The sequence below is a fragment of the Vicugna pacos genome, chromosome 20 (assembly GCF_048564905.1).
Source record: "Vicugna pacos chromosome 20, VicPac4, whole genome shotgun sequence".
Lineage (NCBI taxonomy): Eukaryota > Metazoa > Chordata > Mammalia > Artiodactyla > Camelidae > Vicugna > Vicugna pacos.
Genome location: NC_133006.1, coordinates 8,853,877 through 8,872,214, shown reverse-complemented (window position 1 = coordinate 8,872,214; position 18,338 = coordinate 8,853,877). Strand labels below are relative to the sequence as shown.

At 39.9% G+C, this 18,338-nt stretch overlaps 1 long non-coding RNA gene across 1 annotated transcript in view; it reads right to left on the bottom strand.

Annotated features, from left to right (window-relative positions):
- Positions 1–942: 942 nt before the first annotated feature.
- The window catches only part of LOC116284755 (uncharacterized), a 42,182-nt gene continuing 24,786 nt past the window's right edge, over positions 943–18,338 (bottom strand). The window contains exons 2-4 of the long non-coding RNA XR_012061962.1: positions 5,161–5,299; positions 3,151–3,258; positions 943–1,960 (exon numbers count right to left, since the gene is read on the bottom strand). This is a non-coding gene — a long non-coding RNA (uncharacterized lncRNA). The remainder of the gene's footprint in view (positions 1,961–3,150; positions 3,259–5,160; positions 5,300–18,338) is intronic.

The window sequence follows — 18,338 nt, the reverse complement described above, 5'->3', positions numbered from 1 at the left end:
CAAAGACAAATATCATGTGACTTATAAGTGGAATCTAAAAAAAAAATGACACAAATGAACTTATTTAAAAAACAGAAACAGACTCACAGACATAGAAAACAAACTTATGGCTACCAAAGGGAAAAGAAGGGGAAGGGCTAAATTAGGAGTCTGGGATTAGCAGATACAAATTACTATATACAAACTAGATAAACAACTAGGTCCTACTATATAACACAGGTAACTAATTTCAATAGCTTGTAATAATCTATAATAAAAAAGAGTATATACATATATGGTGTGTGTGTATAACTGAATCACTATGCTGTACACCAGAAACTAACACAACATTGTAAATTAACTATACTTCAACTGAAAAAAAAAAAAAGAATCATGGTCTCGCAACCAATAGGCCAATAGTGCAACACATCCCTCTACAAATAATGATTTTTTAAAAATTGGTTACTTAAATAGACAGTCTGTAACCTGTCTTTAAGTTCAGGATTTCACCATTTAGATTTCTTCAGTGAGCCCTTGCCCTCCCTTTTTGGATACACACAAAGGGACATCATGCCATTAGATGCATTTATGCATTTCCACAGAGCAAACATGAGTTTTTCCTCATGAGCAACTGAAATAAGATTTGGATGCTAGGAGATTAAGAAAATGATTATAAATAACAGGGAAAACAAATATCCTTTATTTGATAGCAAATAAACTTTAAATGTTAAGGCAGGTTCCAATGCCACAGTGATCAAGTAATTAGGAGTTCCAATGGAAAATGAGCTTAACCCAGAGAAATGCAATAAACAATTATAGTTCCCATGTGTAACTGGGCAGGAAAAAAAAATAAGATTTAAGAAGGTTGAAGAATTTTTTTGTAGACCTCCCTCAAGACTGGATGCTGGAACATGAATGAGTCACTGTAAAGTACGTCATTATTATTATTATTATTATTATTATTATTTTGCACCCTTTTATTACTCTGAGGCAAGGAAATCAATCTAGGGAAAAGGTGAGAGTTGGCATCTTGAAATGCACTGGGAAATTATAAATTATGAGAGCTATTGATAAAGGTGGTATTTATAGCTCCATAACGGATTTTATATTATTTACGTCTGGACTACGTACACAATCAACACCCACTAACACACTCCAGTTAATTAGTGCTGCTTCCATTTTCAGAGTCACATGAGACTTCTTGTAGCCAAACACACATGAGATGGAGACGCTTTGAGAGGGTCACTTGGATCAAGACTTAAAATACAGACATTTAAAATGAAGGCCTCTCAAGCCAGACTGTTCATTTTGACATAAACTGGACCCAAATTGGTATCACTGAGGCTGTATTTTTGGTACCCGCCTACAAACACAAATTCTCATGTGTGATGTCAGATGGTACATATATAAAATAAGTATATAAAATGTCCACTGACCTGGTGAATTTCTGATTCTGAGAACTCTGGGAGAGTTTTCCCCCAAATCCCATCTTCGGATCCTGTAGCTGGGAGGAACATCATCAAACCGGGAGCATCAGCAGTCCTCTTTGACTAGCTACCTCAGTCCATCCCCCTCGAGTCTTGAGTTCCTCTTCCTTTGGTGAGGTCTTGAGTTTCGTTCATTCAACTACTGATTTATTCATTTGTCTTATCAGTGATTTATTGCTGTGTCATAAATTACCCCCAAGTCTTAGTGGCTTAAAACTGCACACATGGTTTTACCTGTTGGTTTCTGAGGGTCAGGCGTGGTTTAGTTGGGTTCTCTTGCTTCAGGGTCTCTCATGAGGCTGTAATCAAGGCATCAGCCAGAGCTGAGGGACCTCCAGTCAGGAAGCGTTCACTCCCAAGCTCACACGGCTGTGGGCAGGATTCAGTTCCTCGCAGGTCGTCGGACTGGGCCTCAGCTCCTCCGGAGGCCACCCTCAGTTCCTTGCTGTGTGACCATTTCCAACATGGCGGCTTGCTTCATCAAAGCCTGACAGCTGAGATGGTAACAAGCAAGATGAAAGTTACACTCTTTTTATAACCTGATAATGGAAGTAAGATACTCTCGATGTTGCCATATCCCATGGTTTAGAAGCAAGTTTCTCCGGGTAAGGAGATTACACAAGGCAGGTGGGGATCACTGGGGGTCATTTCAGAAGTGGCCAATCACATTTGTTAGGAATTTGTTGAGCATCTCCTAGCTGCCTGACCCTGGGCCAGGTGCAGGGAATAGAGGGATGAACATCCTTCTTTCATCAGAACTCACTACCTATCTGGGGGAAAGGGACCAGACATTCAATAGATTATTGCAATTGGTGATAAACACACTATGTTAGAAATACAGGGAATAAAAGCTCCAACCCGGTCTAGGTTGAGGGAGGTAGATACCAGGCAGGGACATAGCAATGGAGGCTTGAAGAAGAACTGGCCCAGGAAAGAGAAGGAGGAAGGAAGTTTTCCAGGTTGAGGAAAGATCCTGTGCAAACGTCCTGAGGCAGGAAAGATCATGTGGTATTTGAGAGAAGAGTAGCTGGAGTGTGGAGGAGGGAGTGGGGCCCTGTCTGCTGTCTTAAGGAGTCTGGTCCATGACCAGAGACCATGGAGAAGCCCTTGAGAAGTGATTCAGAGAGCCCTTAGGCCTCCTTTCTCCTTCTCCTGCTGCCTTCTCTCTCCTGGCTGCAGTCAATCTTGAGGCTGTGACCATGATCAGATGCCCCTGAACGGCCTGCCTCCTTTATCCTGGGATGATATCCTGCTGTTGTGGTACATATAGACCCAAAGGCTCTTCCTCTTCCCACCTATAGGATTTTTACTAGTGTTTTTAAGCAAAACCAGATGTAGACTCTTAATACATAAAACAGACAAAAGCAGAACCACTCAGATCAAAGTCAGTTTCAGGAGAAGTGGCCCTTGTGAGAACCCTCCCCCACATTTCCATAAGGATCCCCAAGACACCTCTCTGGAGCTCCAGGACTCTGAAAATCCTAGCTGGAGAAACATGTCCCGAGGCCACAACTTTGCCAACCATTATTCCCATGAGATTCTCTCAATAAACTTGTACTGAATCCATACCACATTATCAGGCATGAAGGAGGCCCTGAGAACATGAAGGTGGTTAATTTAAGACAGTGTCTTCCCTCCGTGCACTCCCCGTCTAAGGAGGGACTCACGGGGGTGAATGACTCACCGCATCGCCATGTGATGTGCACTTGCAGAAGGTGGGGCTGGGAACCTGGTGGCTCAGCGGGGACACAGGCAGAAAAGACTTCCAAAGTAGATGGTGCCTTGGATGGACCTGGAGATGATCACACCAAGTGAAGTGAGTCAGAGAAAGACATATATCACATGATATCACTTACATGTGGAATCTAAAAAATGATACAAATGAACTCATTTACGAAACAGAAACAGACTCACAGACATAGAAAACAAACTGATGGTTACCAAGAGTTCCGGGAAAGGGAGGAGGGAGGGATAAATTAGGAGTCTGAGATCAGCAGACACACACTACTATATATAAAATAGATAAACAACAAGGTCCTACTGTACAGCACAGGGAACTATACTCAATATCTTGTAATAGCCTATAATGAACAAGAGTAGGAAGAGGAATATATATGTATATATATAACTGAATCATTATGCTCTACACCAGAAACTAACACATTGTAAATCAACTATATTCAATTAAAAAAAAAGTTTATGAAGCTTGAGTTTGCAGGTCAACAAGAGGCCTGATGGTCCCTGTCTCTGGGGAGGTGCCCTTGCATTTACCCCTTGCCCCTGCTCATCTCAGACCCCCCCATCCAGATGGGGTGCCCCTCTCACTGTGCTAAAACAGCTGCTCCAGGCTTTCAGTGGAAAGGCCCTGATGGAGCTCCCAGGTTCTGTAACAGCCATGGTGTGAGTAAGCCCATACTGGGTTTTAATTTCTCAGTTTCTGGACTGGAACAGAAAATGTGCAGCTTGCCACTGTTCTATATTCCCCAGCTGTCTTCTCCACTTCTCAGTGGAGGGACGGAGCAGGGATCACTCTGTATCCCAGCTCACTCAGAGCGTTTCCTCCCACCGAGGCTCTGTTCAGAAGAGGCAGCGGACCTCCCACCTGGTTTGAGTCTCAGACCAGGGTCACCCATCAGGTCTCACGTGTTCTGTTGGTCTCATGAGTTCTCCCTGATGGGCCTGGACACTTTAGAATTCTAGGGAGCGCTGGCTTCCGTTTGCTGAGTAACTATCCAGGGATTTGACTAATCATTCATAACCACAACTGAAAGTTCCTACCAGCCCCCAAACAGTCAATTCAGTAAAAGTAAAGTCTCAAATTTAAACTTAAAGCAACTTAAGTCTGAAATTTAAAGTAGGCTGAGGCTATGTGATAACAGAACAACTAACTGGCCCTTCAGAGGAAAAGGCTTCGGGACCGGATGTTGGCTTGTGCAAGCCAGGCAGCCTCTTGTTTAATTGTTTTATCTCTGATGACTCATTCGGAATCTTTAGCTTAGCCTCAGGCCAGGTTTGGATAATACCAGCAAAGGAAGCCAGCCCAACTCTCTCCTCCTTCTTAAGATCTTCCTTCCAACACAAAATAAGCTCCATCTTTGTCCTACAAACTCTAATCACCTTTGGATTTTTCCACACGTTGTTAAGTCCTAGCATCATACCTTGGAATACCTACACCTCTTATCATGTTTTTACAACGTTTATGAACAGTTTATACTGTTTTCCCTGCTCAGGTGGTGCATTTTGTCTGCCAGAGTAGATGGTAAGCTCCTTTCCTCTCAGGGAATGCTCCCCCCCATATTGGAATTTCTGGTTGTTTCTCACTTCCAAGAGGCTTAGCACCATGTTGGGCAAGCAGGCACTCTAGAAATATTTGTGAGTGAATGAATAACTATGGTCCACTCCATGTATCACGCAGCCAGTCTCCCTGACACGAGGAGACCTAGCTGAGACCCAGCCAGGGCATCGGTGAGGGAACGAGGCCGTCTGGGAGGGCTGCACGTGGTTCACAGCTGGCAGGCAATGGGACCCCAGGTCAAGTACGTGCAAAATTTAACATCTTTATGCCTTAAAAAAAAAGTCCCTTTTCCTTTAGTTGTAATTTAGCCATTTTTACCACAATTCATCTCTTTTACTGGTTGATTGAAATAAAATGCACAGCCAAAAAGGAGAGTTATGTTTTATTCGGTGGACATACCTGAGGACTGAACCCATTGAGCCTGGAATGACAGCCTCTCAGATCACTCTGAGGGACGGCTCCGGAGAGGTAGGGGAGGAGGCAGGATATACAGGAGTTTTTGCAACAAAGACCAGGTAGTCGGAACATCAAAAGATGCCTGTTAATTAAAGAAAACCAGGTATCGCAAGTTAAAGAATTTAGTGCTTTTCTATGCATGGAAAGGTGCAAAGGTCTGGGCTCATGGAAATCATTCCTTTGATGTGCACCTAGCTATCCAGGGCCAATGTCCTGTGCTTTCCCATCCTGAGTTCCCCAGGCAGGGGGACCGTTGAACGTGTCTGCAGAGGACAGCTGGCTGCCTGCTTGTCTGCATCCTGAGTTGGCGATAGCATCTGATGACTTGAGGCCATGGCATTCTTTTTTTTAATTTATTTTACAATGTATTTTTAAGATTGAAGTATAGTTGATATACAATATTATATGTTACAAGTACACAACATAGTAATTCACAATTTTTAAAGGTTATACTCCATTTATAGTTCTTATAAAATATTGGCTGTGTTCCTCGTGCTGTACCATACATCCTTGGAGCTTATTTCATACCTGAGAGTTTATACCTCTTAATCCTCCACCTCCATCTTGCCCCTCCCCTCTCCCCACTGGTAACCACTAGTTCCTTCTCTATACCTGTGAGTCTGTTTCTTTTCTGTTATATTCACTAGTTTGTTGTATTTTTTCTAAGACTCCACATGTAAGTGGTATCTTACAGTATTTCTCTTTCTCTGTCTGACTTATTTCACTTAGCATTATGCCCTCCAAGTCCATCCATGCTGCACACCAGAAACTAATACAACATTTTAAATCAACTCTCCTTCAATTAAAAAGCAAATAAACAACCAGCCCATTTAAAATATGGGCGGGAGAACTGAACAGACATTTTTCCAAAAGAGGAAATGCAGATGGCCCACAGGAACATGAAAAGTTGCTCAGCATCACTAATATCAGGGAAATGCAGATCAAAATCACGAGACACCATCTCACACATGCCAGAACGGGGCCACGGCATTCTCTGTTGATACGGCTTGTAGTAGTTTTCGTTCACACACTCAAGAGAGTGGTCCCTGAAAACAGCCCAGCGGAGGATTCTGCTAAGAGCAGCGTGCGTGTGGTTTTATTTCCTATTTCCAACGACTTCTGTTTCCTCAGAAGGCGGGCAGTTAGAACTTCACCTCCTTTAATAGAGGGGAGAAGCTGACTAGCAGGTAATACAACCAGATGTTCCTGATGTGCTTATTCAAAGAATTTGTGTTTTAGTGCAAGCGAGGGGGCTGCACGGTCTTCACCCTGGATAACGTGGTTATCCAGGGAGGGGGTAGTCCTGTTCTTAGGACGCTCTGCCGGCTTTCTGGCTGTGGGTGACTCATTCAACCATCTGGCAACTTTCCTGCTGTCATTAAAGGTGAGGAGGAGAGCAGGGATGGCACAAATTGCTTTTCAGGCCTAAGGATATTGTGAAAATGAATTGCTTATTGTCCCTCCCTTCTAGGAAAAAGTTCCACAAAATGTGTGCATTCCTGGACTCGGCTTTTTCTGTAAACTGGATCCTCTTCCTGTCTGCTGTCTTTCTAGCAAAGGGATTGCTTTCCACTTGACACCTTTCCAGAGGCAACCAGTCAAGTCTTGTCAAGTCTTTTCAAGTCTCCCTTTCCAAAGCTTGTGCCTCTGTTCTTTTTATATACCTCATTCATTCACTCAGTGACAGTCACTAAGCATCAGTGAAATGCAAGCCATTGTATTGGATAAAAATAAGAATAAGACTAAGAAATGAACAGAAGTAAGACGCAAGAATTGGTTCTCACCAGTAAGCAGCTTACAAAGCTTCTTAAGGGCCACACTTTTCAACTGTTTCTCAGATATTTTCCTCACATGTGAGAAACCGGAGGTCCAAGTCTAGTCTCCTGTCTGCGGTCTCTTACCTGTTTTCTCTAATCCAAGCATTCCCTGGCCAAATTAATACTCCTAAATAAACATTTTAATCATCTTACGGAGTTCAGACTTTCAATAGCTCTTCAGTGCTCCCAGAATAAGGATCAAACTTTCAATTTTACTGTGAAGCTCAAAAGCATCTAAGATATGAAGTGAACTTATTTCCTGACCTCACTTCCCACAACTCATTATGAATTTCTGCTCGGATAAATTGGTCAGATCACTAAACTCAGAGTATATGTCCGACCTGTCTATTTCCATGTTCAACAGTGGATTGGATGTCTTCTGAGTGGCAGTGCTGTGATAAAAAATGGTGCCCCGTTTCTGCATTCAAAGAGCCTATTGTTTAGACAAGGATACTGACGAAGGAATTGACCATGACAATGATGGTAGGAACATTGGGTGTGATTAAGCACTGGATGCGAAGAGAGCACACAGAACCACAGCTAACCCAGCTTTGGAGAAGTCAAGGAATGGTGTGTGTGTGTGTGTGTGTGTGTGTGTGTGTGTGTGTGTGTGTGTGTTGAGTGCAGGGAAACTGCAAGAGAGGCTGAAGAGGGAAGCGAACCCAGAACATTGGAGAGCTCATAAACTTGGCTGACAGCGTTAGGATGGATGGGTTTGAAGCAGCAGATTCTCATGCCCGGATCTGGCTGTCATCTAGAGAATGCCACACTGCAGTCCCATAAATCAGGAATGGAGTGTTCAGGAGCGTTAAGTAAGGTCTTTCTTTCCAGGATTCTTGTTAAGTTGTTTGGTCAATTTCCCTACATTAGTCCTAAAAGTACAAGAACTCCAACTGAGTCCTTCTTTGAGAATTCAGGCTCTTGGAGGACCTTAGGAGAATCATATAAAGGAGACTTGCCTACATCAATACAGAGACTAGCACCTCACCTAGTGGTACTTCATATCAAACTCTGGCCACAAAGGTACTAGTTACCACCGGTTGAGCGCTCACTACATACCCATATGGTTGCATGACTTTGAGTGAGATAACGATTACTATACCCACTTTAGTGATGAGAAAACTGAGACTCCAACAGTTTAGGCAACTGGCTTGAGGTCTTAGGGTTGGTTGTAAATATTTGCTTACTGTGAACAAATAAAGTTGGAATTTGAACCCAGAATTTTCTTATGTCAAAGTACAGGTAATTTGAAGGTTTATTTAGTTGAAATGTACTGTTTTAGTCAAAGATGTTTTAGGATATTTCCTTTCTGTCACCCTTTCTCATAAGTCCAGGTGTACAGGCTACCCTGCTTTGCCTGGAGTGGTAGATGTGTAACAGATACATAGAGCCTTGGACAGAGAAATGAGGAGTAAAGGAAGGGTGCACCAGGGAGGAGGATGAGGGGTGATTCTGGGTGGTCTGAACTGACGGGATACGGGAGAGCGAATTTAAACCGTGCACGGTGAATAGGGCTAACGTTTCCCTCGCTGACTTCCACGCAGGCCCACGCCTTATCTTAGTAACTAGTGGGCTGGAGGGAAACTGCTTCCCTCCTGGGCCCATCTGAGAGGCGTAATGAATGGTTCCTGACAGAAGGCTCCCTTGTCTGGGGGAACATGAGTACACAGGACGGAGTCCTCCAAAAACAGAGGCCCATGTCCAGCTTTAAAAAACCACCAACCAACCTGTACCCAGAAACAGCCATTCATTTAGATGTGCAGGAACTGAACGACTTCAAAAATGTTCCAAGTCAAACGGCCCAGGGTAAAAAACAAACAGCAGCAGCCTGCTCCCAGAGGCTTCCAGGAATCACCCAGCCCCACAAAGAAAACAAGGGCCAGATCTGCTTGTTAACCCCTTCACATCTGAGAGGAGACCTCTGGGCCTCAATATTGTTGAACTATCTTACAGTGGAAAAAAAATAATAATGAAAATGAAGCAAGACCTTGAAAACTGGTTAGGAACCCAATGAGAAGGCAGAATGTTTCAGCTGATATCCCATCACTTACTATCCGCCCTTAGAAGCAAGCACCCAGATGCTTACTGCAACATTCATTGTGATTGCAAAAACAAACAACAACATCAACAACAAAAACAATAAACCAGAAAACAATTTAAATATCCATTAATAGTGTAGTCATGTTGTGGAATACCATACAGCAAGGAAAAGGACATTCTAATGGGTACTAATGAATACACAAGTGGCTAATACTCCTCATCATCCAGTTAAGCAGAAAAAGTAAATTGCAGAATAATATGGACAGTTTGACAACCCTTCAGTATTAAAAAATAGAAAGGAAAACTAAATTTTAGCAATGCTATCTCTTCTCTGAGAGTACATATATTGGAAAAAGTTCTGAAAAAGATACATAGCAAATCAATGGGTGGTCACTTCTATAGATGAGAACAAGATGAGGGTGAGGGCAAAGTGGGGACTTCAGTTTTATTTATAATATTGAATTTAATAAGCAGATATATTCATGCATCAGTTATGTAATTGAAATGAAATGAGAAAGAACAGGCTTTTTTAGGGTTACTGATATGAGGATCTCACTTAGATATCTGCCAAATTCAGGTAGGAAAAACAAAACAAAAAATTCTTAAAGTAAAGGAATTTGGACTTCTCAAGGAAGAACTTCGATTGGTGTTATTGAGACTAAGAAACCATATTTTCCGTTAGTGGGTGTTTTGAGACTACAAAACAGATAACCAAATGAAATTCTTAAGACTTTCTTACTGAAAACTTTTATTGCTAGGACACATTTAACGAGTAAACTTAGGAGTAAGTAAGGAAACTCCCTCAAAATAAATTGAAATTGAGTAAAATATCCAGAATTTGCTTAGTTTTCCAATACACGATCAATGATGGATTGAAGAACATTAATGAAAAAAATTACGTTCATAATAACTGCAGAAAAGCATAAAACATCCTAGAATAGGCACTATATGACCAAAACTTTATTAAGAAATATCCAAGTAGGTTGAAATAAATGGAGACGTAGATTATGTTCCTGGGTGAAAAAAAAAACCTGACTGTTGCAAAGGATAAACAAATCCTTCTCAAATTAATTTATGAGATTAGGTAATCCCATTGAAAATTCCCAGTGGAATTTTGTTTTGTTGTTGGAATTTTAGGGTATGATTCTAAAATTCACTTAGAAGAACAGAATGATGAGAAAAATTCAGATTTTTCTTGTTCCACTATATATTAAAATATAGCACAGAATGTCAATTTTTGAAGGTGGTACTATTGTTGTAAGAATCAAAAGAAGAATTAATACACAAAATAGAACATCTGCCCTGAAACAGATCTATCGATATATGTATTTGAGATGAACATTGCAATCCATTGACAAAAGAAAAGACTATTCAACAGATGATATATATTTTTAATTGGTTATATGAAAAGAACATCAAAATCAAGCTTAATTCCAGTGTCTTGGCCTGAAAATTTCCATATACCATAAGATATACAATTTGATTTGAAAATGTAGATTAAGATGTAATTAGTATTTAGAGAGAAGGACATTCTAAACACAAACAAAAAAGGAGGCCATGAACAGAAAGACTATGTTTTGAGCATATAAAAATAAAACTCTTTTACAGGGGTTCTGAGTTACACAATTACAGAGGATGGTGACTCCTGCAGCCCGCCCAGCCCCACAGCCTGGCTTCTGCATCTCAAAAACACCAGCATTCAAATTAATAAAGGCAGAATTGCAAAGCACGTCTTTAACATATGTGACAAAGCAGTTCAGACAGAGTGATCCTTTCACAACACAGAAGATCATTTCCCTCTTCTTTGCAATCCTTCCAAGGACTTCCGTCTCATTTTAAGCAGACCAGAGTCTTTCCAGTGGCCTTGAGGCTGGGCCACCTCTCTGTCCTCATCGCTACTCCTTCCCTCTATTTCTCCCTCCAGCCACACTGGCTCTCTTGTACCTTGAACCCACCAAGCACGCTTCCATTCTCTGGCCTTCGCTCTTGCTCTTCCCTCTGCCTAAGGCTCTCTCCCTCATTTTCTTCAAGATGAGACAGGAGGGAAGTGCGCAGGGTACAACCATCAAAAGAACGACACAGCCATTGAGGATAGGACAAATACTGGTTAGAACCAACTGGGCCCAAGATGGCGGAAGATTCATCTTCCAACAGACCTTGGGCCTCACTACACACTCATTGTAATACATTAGCTGCTAAATGACACACCCACAGGCACCATGACAGTTCTGAGGCTGAAATAAACAGTCACAAAGAGACAAATACTATATTATTCTACTTATGTGAGGTATCTAAAATAGCCAAACTCACGAAATCAGAAAGTAGAATGCTGGCTGCCAGAAGCTGGGGGCACAGGACGCGGAGGGGAAATGCAGTCTTGTTCAGTGGGTATAGAGTTTCAGTTTTGCAAGGTTAAAAAGTTCTAGAAATCTGCTGTACAACAATGTGAAAATACTTAACACTATTGAACTGTGTAGTACACTTAAAAATGGCTAAGAAGGTAAGTTTTTTGTTATGTGTCTTTTACGAAAAAACAAAAAACAAAAACCCAGGTGGATCTGTACATGCATTCGTCTGAGATATAGTAGTCTACATCCTAAAAACTCTGAAATTGTTTTGAAACCTAGAGTTTCAAAGCCTTGGTAACTCTCAAAAATTATTTTATAGGTGTGGCCTGGAGAATATAATAGAACAACATTTGAACACAGCAATGAATAAGATGAAAGAGACAATGAATTACAACTTTCAAAATTAGCATCTACCAAGGAGATTTAATGTTGATTTGCAGATACAATACAAATAAGGCTGTCACTAATTACTAATTACTAAAAAAAAAAAAACAAAACTGATGGTCAGTCAAAGAAATACGGTGGTCCCTCTTTCAGGCACAGTGACCCACTTGGCAAGATTAAACAAAGTCAGATATACTATTCCCATCTGTCAAGTTGTCAAATACAAAACATAAGCACGATGTAAAAAAAAAAATTGAGAAATAAAATACATACAGGAAAGGACAAAATCTTAAATGTGATATAGTCAATAAATTTTGACCCCCCATGTACATACACACACACACACACACACACACACACACACACTGAAACCACACAAATCACGATACAGAACATTTCCAAACTACAGAAGACTCTCTCATGCCCCCTCCAGTCAGCCCCCGTGGAGAATGTTCTAAAGCTGCTCCACAGTACCTGTAATTACGTTGTATGACACGCACTTCCACACGTCATTAATAGGCATATAATTAGTGGATGCTTTCCATAAGGCAATTTCATAACATCATCAAAAGTATTGATAATGCAAAAGAAAAGTACTGATAAAACTTAAATTCTTTATTAAGGAAGGAGTTGAGTTTCTTAGATTCTAGACTAAGCAAGTAATATGAGATTTAATAAAACATATACATACGAGGATGTTCATCACTGTAAAAATATTTTCAAAAAGTTAGAAATTGTAGAGATGTAGTTCAAAGAATACAAATTTTCAGTTAAAGAATAAGTTCTGAGGATCTAATGTTCAGCGTGGTGAACGCAGTTAGTAACACACGGTATTGTACACTTAAGATTACTTTTTAAAAATGTTTTCTTTCTTTATTGTTGTATTACTTAATTTTTTAAAATTTTGGGCAGGAGGTAATTAGGTCTAATTTATTTTTAGGGGAGGTACTGGGAGTTGAACCCAGGACCTCATGCATGCTAAGCATGTGCTCTGCCACTGAGCTATACCCTCGCCCAAGATTGTTGAGAGTAGATTCTAAGTATTTTTCCTACAAAAAAATAGAAACAGTTAGCTAAGTAAGTGATGGATGTGTTAATTATTTTGATCTTGGTAATCATTCCAAGATGTATATGTATATCAAATCATCACATTTTATACTCTGAATATATACAATTATACTTGTCAATCATTTCTCAGTAAAGTCAGAGAAAAAATAAAGCACACACAAAAAATTATAAATAGCCGACATAACCCTCATGAGGAAATGGTTTGATTTTAATACATATACTTGATGAAATAGTTTGTGATCATTAAAAATTAGGTTTTTAGCAAATTTATGACTTAAAACATACTCATGATGCTTAGGTATTTCAGAAGAAAACCTTATTCAAAAATAAAAGCAGGTAAGAAAAGGAAATGAATTGTCACTGGTTTGGTCCCTTTGAGGATGAAGTGACTGCAATCCCCCGATAATCTACATTGGAGACATAAATAGCAAAAGCAAGAAAGCACAGAATAGATCAAAAGTCAAAAGCAGACTTCTTTGACAAATCCCACGACACACCTTGTGTCAGAGACAATTGACAAAGGCCCATCATTTCAGTGTTTTGTCAAAAGACCGTGAAAGCTGCGTGAAGGCCTGCGCTAGTCCTACAATGGGAAGAAAGGGAGAAATAAAAGAAAAAGCCCAAGTCTCTCTAATGACTCATTTTCATCTTCTATCCAGAGGTCACAAGAGCAGTCAAAACCGATCCAATCTGGAAGCTTCTGGAGGAAACCCAGAGTTTTCCCGACACCCACAAACACAGATGACACACATCAGCAAACATCTGACCTGCTCTTGAGTGGTTTTGAAGTTCTTCACCAAAGAACAAAATTTAAGGCCTGTATTCCCCAGTGGACCCATCAATAACTCTCTCTCTCTGCTTTATTTTTGTTGAAAGTTGGAGGGAAAATAAACTTGCCAAGGTCTGTGCAACACAGCCTGCATAGATGGAGCAAGAACATAGTAGAGTTTTGATTTATATTTACTTTCATGTCATTAAAAAAAAAATCCCTATTCCCGCTGGGTACAGAACATATTAGCACAGTGGTACATAATTTTTAAATAAATATACATACACGTATGGGGGTGTTCATGTACGTAATTTTAAAATAAATATACATACATGTATGGGGGTGTTCATGCTCACATTTTTTTAATGATAAGGATGTATGCAAAAAGACCAAAGACTGTCAGTCTAGACCGGAGGATCTCAGCCTCAATTAAATGGGAAACATGTTGCTGTTAATATTTTACTGGTAGCAGTGAAATAGTCTATCAGAGTATTTTTAAAAATCAGAGCAGATTCAATTTATCACTCTCTGTTCTTATATAAGTAGTGTGCTTTAAAATTTTTGTTTTCACTTTAAAGGCTTTATTTTTTTAAAGCATGTTTAAGTTCACAGTAAAATTAAGAGGAAAGTACAGAGAGTTATTGGTGGTGTACATTCCGAGTTTGGATAAATGTATAATGACAGGTAGCCATCATTACGGTCTCATACAGAGAATTTTCACTGCCCTGAAAATCCTCTGCACTCTGCCTATTCATTCTTCCCTCCACCCTCCAACCCCTGGCCACCACTGATCTTTTTACTGTCTCCAGAGTTTTGCGTTTTCCAGAATGTCTTATAGTTGGAATCATATGGTATGCAGCCATTTCAGATTTTCTTCTTTCACTTAGTAACATGCGTTTAAGCTTCTTCCATGTCTTTTCTTAGCTTGATGGTTTATTTCTTTTTAATGATGAGTACTGTATCATTGTCTGTATGTACACAAGCACACAATCCATTCATCTGCCGAAGGACATCTTGGTTGCTTCCAAGTTTTGGCACTTCTGAATAAAGCTAACAGAAATATCTGTGTGCAGTTTTTGCTGGACAGATGTTTTCAACTCCTTTGGATAAATACCAAAGAACATGATTGCTGGCTCATATGGTAAGAGTATGTTTAGTCTCAGAAACTGCCAGTTGTCTTCCAAAGCGGCTGTAACATTTTGCATTTCCACCAGCAGTGAATGAGAGTTCCTGTTGCTCCACGTCCTCCCCAGGCTTTGGTGGTGGCAGTGTTTCGGCTCTGGCCATTCTGACAGATGGGCAGTTATCTCATTGTTGTTCTAATTTGCATTTCTCTGATGACATATGATGTGGAATGTCTTTTTGTATGCTTATTTGCCGTTTGTATATGTTCTTTGGTGAGGTGTCTGTTAAGGTCTTTGGTCCATTTTTTAAATGGGGTTGTTCATTTTCTTTTTGTTGTACGTATTCTTTGAAAATATTTTCTCCCAGTCTGCCACTTGTCTACTCACTCGCTCGCTGTTCTCTTTTGCAGAGAAGAGGTTTTCAATTTTAATGAAGTCTAGCTTATCAATTATTTAGTTTCTGGATCGTGCCTTTAGTGTTGGTGGTATCTTTTTCTTCAGTGGAAAAGATAGTCAAACAGCTTGCCCTATTTTCTCTAAAGTCCCAAATTAGCCCTCATTTCTGAGGTATTATTAATTGTTAAGAGAAGTGTAAATCATTGTAATACATTTTCTCATTTTCTTAAAAAGTTTTTTTTGTTAAAGTGTAGTTGATTTACAATGTTAGTTTCAGGTGTACAGCAAAGTGATTCAGTTATACATATATATATTCTTTTCCATTATGGGTTGTTACAAAAAATTGAACATAGTTCCCTGTGCTATACAGTAGGCCCTTGTTGTTTATTTTATATATAGTAATGTGTGTCTGTTGATCCCCAACCCCTAATTTATCCCTCCCCATCCTTCCCCCTTTGGTAACCATACTTTGCTTTCTATGTCTGTGAGTCTGTTTTGGGTTTGTCAATAGAATTTGTATCATTTTTTTTAGATTCCACATATAAGTGATACCATATGATATTTGTCTTTCTCTTCATTCAATATGGTAATCTCTAGGTCCATCCTTGTTGCTGCAACTGGCATTATTTTATTCTTTTTTATGGCTGTGTGATATTCCAGTGTGTGTGTGTGTGTGTGTGTGTGTGTGTGTATGTACACCATATCTTCTTTATCCAGTCATCTGTTGTCTCATCTTCCTTCAAATGAGGAACATGAATGCATGTATAGTAGAATATAAAGAAAGAATACACAACATATGCTAAAGCAGTTTGTAGACAAGAATGGAGCCATGAGCATCACTATGAATAATACATAATACATAAAATTACTGAACCCAAGCAACAATGTGAGTGAAATTAGCATCAATGTTATTTATACTGATGCTAATTTTAAAAAATCAACAGATGGCATATTAAAATAAAGATTTATCTCAGCTATTCTTCAGTTATAATAGTTCCTTGCCCTGTTAATATGCTTGTGGAGAAATGAGGGGAAAAACAACTCATCTTGCATTTTAAATAAAGTTTAAAAATTAGACAAACCCTGTGATTTTCCATATTGTATTATAATTTTTGAAATTCCAAATGACTTTCAGATGGATAGAATGACTTTATTAATATCAAATCAAGAGGAAAGGTCTGTGGTACTACATTATTATTTTTTTCTCTGTAAAATATTTCCAGATATTTTTCAATTTCTGAATAAATCATGAAAGAGCAAACAGGGTTGCCCATCACTTAAGTTGCAGTAGGAAAAGGATGATGACCTTGGGTCTATATTTCAATCCTATCTGAGGAGGTCATCTCTAGATCAGGATTCCAGAAATCCAGACCGCTCTTTAATCTCCAGGCAGTTCACATGGCCCAGAATTTCAGAAGTGCAGGTGGTGTCAGGACCTAGAGGGACACTAAGGTCAAGCGACGGGAAGGAGAGAGATGTGGAGTCAGGAATAGACAACAGCCGCGAGTAAACTGATGTGTTGACTTTGTTCCAAAGTATCCCCAGAAATAGACTGGCCATTTGTCAGGACAGCATTTTAAGTCAAAACCTCCTAACTTGGCCTAACTTGGCCATTGATGGATCATAAGTATTACAATGAACGGTCACTTTATTCCCTTTAGATCTCATAGTGATCTTGTCAAGGCTAGGAGACGGTGCGTGTCAGAAGGGCAAAAATCAAGAGCCAAAAGGAAAACCCCAAACTAAACCAAACCAAACAACAAAGTCCTTCTAGTCTTTGTGCTAGAAATGGTGAACAGATGTTCCTCAGATCACTGCGAATGGCCTTAAGTTGTAATAATCAGAATTTAGACATATCATAACTTTAGTACAGATGGGATGGAGAGCCCAGGGGATTAAAAATCCAGTTAATATAGGAAAACAGAGGTAGGGGGTGAGAATATTTTCAGAGGAGAGAGTTAGTTAACATGAGAGCGGGGCATATTGATGGAGGTTGTTCAAAGGACATTTGCTCTCAGCAGACATTAAAACAGGATAGAATCTTACCCCTCTGGGTCAGCACAAATTAGTAATGTGTAATTAAATTTTACCACCAGATTTTTCATATGAAATGTCATGAAATAGACATAGCTCAGAAGTGGTTCATTCTGGTCAAAGTAAATCCCACTTCTTTAGCTCTAGCAGGGCTGCCCATGGACACGTACCCAAGATTTGTGATTTGGGAGGGACTATCTTCAGGACGTTAAACAATGACCCTCAACATTGCATGTATAACATCTGCATATTATAATCACCTGAAGAGCTTTAAGAAACAGTTGGTGATGCAAGATTTGTACACTGAAAACTATAAACCACCACTGAAGGAAAACACAGAAGACCTATTTAAAATAAATGGAAACAGCTCATGTTAATGGTTTGGATGACTTAACATTAACATAGTAATACTCTTCGAATTTATATACAGAATCAGTGCAATTCCTATCAAAATCCAGCCTAGTTATTTTGTGCAAAGTGACAAGCTGATCCTAAAATTCATATGAAAATTCAGGGAACCCAGAATAGTCAAAACAACCTTGAAAAGGCACAGCCAAGTTGTAGGACTCATGCTTCTCAACTGAGAACTTACTACAAAGCTGCAGTCATCAAGACCGTTTGGTACCGGCATAAGGTTAGGCATTTAGATCAGTGGAACAGAACTGAGAGTCCAGAAATACACCCATGTGTCTATGGTCAGGTGACAAGAGTGCCAAGACATTCAGTGGGGAGAGAAGAGTCTTTTTGACAAATGGTATTAGGACGTGGGGTATTGTGATTTTATTATAAATTATCTGTTTGGTCTTCATCCCCAACTCTGGCACAGAACTGGTCATGTACTGGTTATGGTTTCAAACCCACTTGTTTATGGCTTAAGTCAAGTCGTTCTGATCTAAGAGTCGACCTTGTTTTTCTCGAGGAAGCTGTGCCAGGATGAGGTCATTGACATCTGTTGTTGTGGACCAGGGCTCAATAGCTTAGCGCTGACAGAAGTGTCACGGCGGGGCAGGTGGGGAGGAGGGAGGTTATTGATCAGAACATATGGAAGAGTGGCTATCATGTGACGGACACTTACAGTTTAAACACCAAGTATCTGTGAAGATTTACCAAGAGTTTCAGTCTGGGCATGGTTATTCTTTGC